The sequence below is a fragment of the Narcine bancroftii genome, chromosome 3, assembly GCF_036971445.1.
Source record: "Narcine bancroftii isolate sNarBan1 chromosome 3, sNarBan1.hap1, whole genome shotgun sequence".
NCBI lineage: Eukaryota > Metazoa > Chordata > Chondrichthyes > Torpediniformes > Narcinidae > Narcine > Narcine bancroftii.
In genome coordinates, this window is record NC_091471.1 from 242,836,192 (window position 1) to 242,843,248 (window position 7,057).

Sequence of the window (7,057 nt, forward strand, 5' to 3'; positions counted from 1 at the left end):
GCCATTTTCAAAGTGGATGCTTCCCCATTTTAATGGGTGCCTTCTGATGGAATGCTATGAGTACCATAAACACTGGACAACGAAGAATTTGCATCCTGAAAGCTCTTGGTTGCATTTTGTGGATTTTAGGCTGTCAATCATGGATTTCATCTGAAAGTTTTCCTATCACTTACCGATTTTTAGATACAACCTATTTTCATGATTTTGTGTCATACTTTGTCTACCAGTATATTGCCCATAAAGCAAGCTGTTTTGATCAGTCCAAGCATGCCTGGGCTGGTGCAGGTGCTATGCAAATGTTGTCTTTGGTCTGGGTATACTTAGTCAGGATGGATTCAGACAGGCTATAAAAGCAGCTCACATATACAGATGATGTGCCTTACATTGATTGTGGATTGAGCCCATGTTGATGCATGTTCTTCAGGCAATAGCATAGTGAGTGTACTTAACAATAGCATTTATTGTCTTCTGGAAGATTCAGTACAACAGAAATGCCCCATCAATATCACAACAGCTGTGATACATTCTGTTACATTTGTGCCGAGTAGACGCTTAAGGCTCAAAGATGCAGCCTGACTGCACTTGTTAAGAAAGCCTATGAGCTCTACTTCAGTGTAAAATTAGTGACCAAAACAAACTGTGGGCTCCTCACATTTGTTGTGCAACTGAGCTCCAGATCCAAACCTCTGAGATGGTCAGGAACCCCTCAGTGCCTTTGGCACTCCCCCCCCCCCCCCCCCGATACATGGTACCCCTTTCAGCCAGTTTAGAGCCAGTCTTCAGCGGTCCGCAGCCCGGCATGAGTCTCCCGACGGCAGTCTCCAGCATCACCCAGCCTCTGTGAGCTCGTCCCCTCGATGACGGTGCACTTGCTCTGATTCCCAAGTTTCAACCTTGAATGACCAAATGACTCGCTCCTATTCTTTTGTATGGAAGTGTGAGTGATGTCTATAACAAAGGAGGTAGCAGTGGAATAATAAGAAAAGGATCACAAGATTGAGCCAAATCAGCAAAGTTTTATGAAAGGAAAATTGGGTTTGACAAATCTGTTGTGGCTCTTTGAGGGTGTAACTGGCAGAATACATATGGTGGTTTAGAATAGAAGAGCAGGGATGTGGTGTTGAGGCTTTAGAAGGCACTGGTGATACATCACTTGGAGTATTGTGAGCAGTTTTGGGGCTCCTCGCTGAACAAAGGATGTGCTGACGTTGGAGATTCCAGAAATGAAAGGGTTGTCATACGAGGAGCCCTTGACAGCTCTTGGTCTGTACTCAATGGAATTTAGGAGAATGGGGGTGGATCTTATTGAAACATTTTGAATGAATGGAGAGAGTGATGTAGAAAGGTGGGAGAGTCTGGGACAAGAGGGCACAACTTTAGGATTGAACAGCACCTGCTAAGAACAGATGTGGAGGAATTTCATCAACCAGTGGATGGTAAATCTATGGAAGTTGTTGCCACTGGTAATCGTGGAGGCCAAGTCACTGGATGTATTTCTGGGACAGATTCATGATTAGCCAGGGCATCTAAAATTATGGATAGAAAGCCAGGGAGTGGGAAAATGGAGCAACTCATAATTAAATGAAGGGGCAGACTCAATGGGCTGAGTGGCCTCTTTCTGCTCCTATGTCTTATGGTCTTGTTTTTTGGATTATAGAAAAGCTTTTGATAAGGTTGCACACAAGAATGGGTTAACGGGCTCCAACATCGATTTGGAGGGCGACAAAGAACGAAAACCTTCTTGAGATGACAGGCAGTGCCTGTTGATGCAGCAGGAAGATTGCCGTTTGGGCTCAAGTTATTTTCAATTGACCAGTGGTTTGGCTGAGGGGAACAAATGTTATATTTTCAAATTCGTTGATAATCCTTATCTCGGTGGGGTTGTATACAGGGAGTAGGATATGAAGAGGCTTTGAGGGGGTATGGACTGAGTGAGAGGATGAGGACATAACACATGAAGCAATGCCGTCCATCTGGAGAAGGTGTAGGGAAGATTTCTGAGGGTGTTGTCAGGAGAAATATTCTAATTTTATTTACAGCATGATAAAAATGGATTCCAGTCATTGAAACCCATCTGCCCAATGACACCTGATTTACCTACAATCCCAGAGCCCCTGGAGAAAACCCACAAGGACATGGGGAGAACATGCAAACTCCTTACAGATAGTGCCGGATTTGAACCCGTATCGCTGGCACTGTAATAGTGTCCCGCTAATCACGCTGTCGAGTGTATTCTCAAAAGCAGCCGTTCACAACCTTTTTGCTATCTCCCCCTTGGGACTCTGCACAAAGTTTATGGGCCCCTTCCCTGTGAAGCAGGAAAGTTTAGTTGGTTTCTTCCATGTTTTTAAAAAAAACCCATAAAAATCATAAAATTTTAGTCCGTGGCTCCCTCCTTAAATGTGTTCTGGCCCCCAGTAAGAATGGCTGCTTTGGAGTTGAGAAGAATGAGGGGAAATCTCCTTGGACCTCCCAACCTAGACAGGGTGGATGCAGGGAAGATGTTTCCCCTGGCCGACGGTTGGAGAACACAGACCAGTCAACTCGTCAAGAGTAGAGAGGATAAAGAACTTCAAATTCCTGGGCGTCATCATCTCTGAAGATCTATTCTGGGGCTATCACTTCGATACAGTCATTAAGAAGGCTCACCAGTGGCTATATTCTGTCAAGAGTTTGGGGAGCTAAAGATTCTTACAAATTTCTGACCGGATGCATCTCTCTCTGGTATGGAGACGTCAATGCACAGGACAGGAAAAGCTACAGAGTACTGTGAACTCAGCCAGCCCCATCATGGGCATTAATTTTCACTCCATTAAGGGCATCTACAAGTGCTGCATCTCAAGAAAGCAGCCTCCATCACTCAGAATATGGGAGATGAGGAGGAACTTCCTTCAGAGAGGAATAAGTCTTTCTAATTCTGCCCTGGAAACCAATGGAGGCTCAGTCTTGGCTCCCCTCCAATACTGATAGACTTCTGGATATCAGAATTTATTGCTGTGAACACGTCATGAAATTTGTTGCTTTGTGGCAGCATTATTGTGCAAAAATTGATATAAATAACATTTCGGTAAATACACTATTAAAAATAAATACTGGTTTCTCTTCAACACAAATGTAAGGATATGTCTGAGCTTCATTGTCCATGGCAGAGGGGAAGAAGCTGTCCTTTTGCAGCTGGGTGTTTGTCTTCAGGCCTCTGTGCCTCCTTCCTGATGGTAGCAGAGTGAAGAGGGCATGGCCTGGGTGGGGAGAGTCTTTGATGATGGAGGCTGCTTTCTTGAGACGCGGCACTTGTAGATGTCCTTAATGGAGTGAAAACTAATGGCCATGATGGGGCTGGCCGAGTTCACAGTACTATGTAGCTTTTCCTGTCCTGGGCATTGGCGCCTCTATACCAGACAGTGATGCAACCGGTCAGAATGCTCTCAATGGTACACCTGTAGAAATTTGTAAGAATCTTTAGCTCCCCAAATTCCTGACAGAATATAGCCACTGGTGAGCCTTCTTAATGACCGTATCGACATGATAGCCCCACGATAGATCTTCAGAGATGATAATGCCCAGGAATTTGAAGTTCTTTACCTTCTCTACTCTTTTATTTTTATTTTTTTATTTTTTATTTTTCACACCATAAATCACAATAGCCATAATATACACTTTTTCTTTTTCACACATTTACAGTGACTTTTTCTCCCCCCACCTTCCCTCCTCCCAAGCCACCCCCCCACCCCCCCCCCCCTCATCCATTTTAGGTATACAATCTAGGTTGCATTAATTCAGTCAGACAATGTTGTCATTCAACAAAAATACACCATAAATTCTACAGAGTCCATTCTTTTCTTTCCTTCTCCTTCCTTCTCTACTCTTGATGAGTTGACTGGTCTGTGTTCTCTTAGTTGCCTCTTCCTGAAGTCCACAATCCATTCCTTGGTTTTCCTAATGTTGTGTGCAAGGTTACTGTTGTGACATTACTCAACTTGCTTATTGCCGTCTGCGTCTCTGCCAACGATCATGGTTTCATTGGCAAAATTGTAGGTGGCATTTGATTTGTGCCTAGTCGCACGGTCGTGATAGTGGGATAAACACACATCTTGAGATGAGCCCACGTTAATTGTTGGTGCGGAGGAGATGCTGTTCCTGGCCTGCACTGTCTGAAGTCAAGGATCCAGGTGTAGAGGCCCAGGGAATTGAGGAATATAATGATGGGGGAGAAAATGGAACTGATCACACAAGAGCTTTGTGAATTGTTCAGCAGGCTTGAGTCCTGCTTGGTATTGTCCTCCTCCATTTTGAGTTCTTGTGTAGCTACACTTGATTTCATTGGAGCTTTCTGCCTCCCACTACCCATCCACTCATTGTATGATGGGCTCTGTTCTCCAGATTAAGCTAGTCGCTGGTTATAGATGCATGGTAAAGTGGATGCAATGAAGACCTCCTCCTATTGGAACCCCCCCCCCCCCTCCCACCCAGTTCCTATCAAGTGCAACACCCAGAGTCTTTTTGGTGTTCACTTGAGTGTTGTTAATCAACCCCTCCCAGAGGACAGGCCATCACCTTGAAGGTTGCTCTGAACATCACAAGGAACTTGAGAGCTTCCGCTAATTCCTGACTTGTGAAACTATCTGTGAACTAGACTTCCATTATCAAATTAATATAATTAGTAGAGAGGAGATCTTCCCACAGCTCAAACGTGAGGATTTTTGGTGTTGTCTGACTGATGCAACAACTGTGGAGTAGTAAAGACTTGGGCAAGCTGATAGAGCAGAGTAGGACTTCTCAGTCACGGCCCTTTGATGCACCTGCTCCTCATGGAAGTGAAAAAGGATTAAGGTTCAAAGTTCAGATTTATTGTCAGAATATATACATGACCTACAACCCTGATATCCTTTTACCTACGGGTCAGGCAGAATTTCTACTTATTGGTAGTGCAAAAATAAAAGGTATTCAAGAAAAAGATGTGTCTAAAAAGAAGAGGAATGTAAACAAAATGGAAAGGCAAACAAACTGCACAATACAATAAATATTCAATAATAAATAATATGCAAAGTGCAGTAGAGGGATGGGTCAATAAGTTTGAAAATGATATGAAGTTTGGAGGAGTTGTAGATAGTGTTGAAGGTTGACGTAGGTTACAACAGGATATAGACAGGATGCAGAGTTGGACTGAAAAGTGGCAGATGGAGTTCAATCCGGATAAGTGTGAGGTGATGCATTTGGAAGGTTCATACTTGAATGCAGTGGTTAATGGTAGGGTACAAACGTGTGGAAATCAGAAGGATGTTGGGCTCCAAATCCATACATCTCTCAATGTTGCTATGTAGGTTAATAGAATAGTTAAGAAGGCCAATGGTTTGCTGGGCTTTATTAGTCGGGGGATTAAGTGATGTTGCAGCTCTATAAATCTCTGGTGAGAGCTCACTCAGGATATTGGCCCCCTCATTGCAGGAAGGGCGTGGAAGCTATGGAGAGGGTGCGGAGGAGATTGACCAGGATGTTGCCTGGATTGGAAAATATGTCTTGAGGTCCGGGTAGCAGAGCTGGGGCTTTTCTCTTTTGGAGTGAAGAAGGATGAGGGGTCTATAAGATTGAGAGACATAGATAAGGTAGGGAGCCAGCATCTATTTCCCCAGGGTGGGAGTAGCAAACATCAGAGGAAATCTGTACAAAATGAAGGGAGGAAGGTTTGGCGGAAACTTCAGGGGTGAGTTTTTTACACAGGGAGTTGAAGGTGCCTGGAATGCATTGCCAGGGGTGTTGGTGGAGGCTGGAACATTAGGGGTGTGCTAAGGGAATCTTAGACAGGTACATGGATGAAAGAAAAATAGAGGGTTATGAGGTAGTGTTTAGGTTGGCTCAACCTGAAGAGCTTGCACTGGAGCTGTAATGTTCTAAATCAGAGTCCTTAAATGAGCCCCTAACACAGACAACTTTGGATGATGGAATCTGGAGGAGTTGAGGAGTCTGACGGTGGAGGGGCAGCAGCTGTTCCTGAACCTGTTGGCACCTCTTTCCTGATGGCAGCAGTGACAACAGAGCATGTCCTAGGTGGTGTGGAACGTCGATGATTGCTGCTGCTCTCTGACAGCAGGGCCCCCTGTAGGTTTTTCTTGATGATGGGCTGTGGCAGTAAGTCAGAGGTGAACGGGTTGAAAAGTGGTGATGTCATTGTGCCAATGAATGATGCTGTGGGACCATGAGCTGTGATGGGGAGAGCTGAGCCCAGAATTGTTTGTACAGCTTCCTGATGGGTGGGTCTTCTATTGAAATTGACACCATCACGTTAGAACTGGTGCATAATGGGAGTCACATGCTTCATTTTGGGGGTGATCCTCCTTTTCAGCCTATCCTGCCAAGTCCTTGCTCTGTATTCACGTTGTTCACACTTTACTTCCTACGGTGACCTGCAATGTTTCTCCAGCAGTTTTTGCATACTGCACTCAGGACTCATCCCCAGGACTTTTTTTTCCTCCTTATTTAAAAACCTCTTTAAACTTAGAAAATAGGTGCAGGAGGAAACCCCACGGGGAGAACGTAGAAACAGACAGTGGCGGATTTGAACCTGGGTCACTGGCACTGGAAGAGCATGGCGCCCTTCCTCTTCAGGAGAGGTCTTTTTCTCCCACTGCTCGACCTGCTGTGTTTTTCCCCCAGCCGATTATGTTTTTGCTCCAGATTCTAGCACCTCAATCTGCTATGTAAAGTCGGCATGAGGGGGAAGGAGTGACACTCAACTAGGGATGTGGCGAGTTTTTCTTTGAGGCAGACTTGACCTGTTTATTCTTGAGGAGCATTTCTTCTTCTGTGAATGTGCCAGTCGTGCATCTTGTCCTGAGCAAGACATTTGTCCTTTGAAAGGGCCTGTCGCTGAATAAAGTGGCCTTCTCAATGTGCTCAGCTTTTAAAGCAGCTGGTCACAGAATGAGGATTGATTTTTCTGCTGAGCACCAAATCAGAACCTCACTTTCACAGGACAGCACCGCGGGATTCATGACTGCTCGCGCTCTCTCTCTCTCTCTCTCTCTCTCTCTCTCTCTCTCTCTCTCTCTCTCTCTCTCTA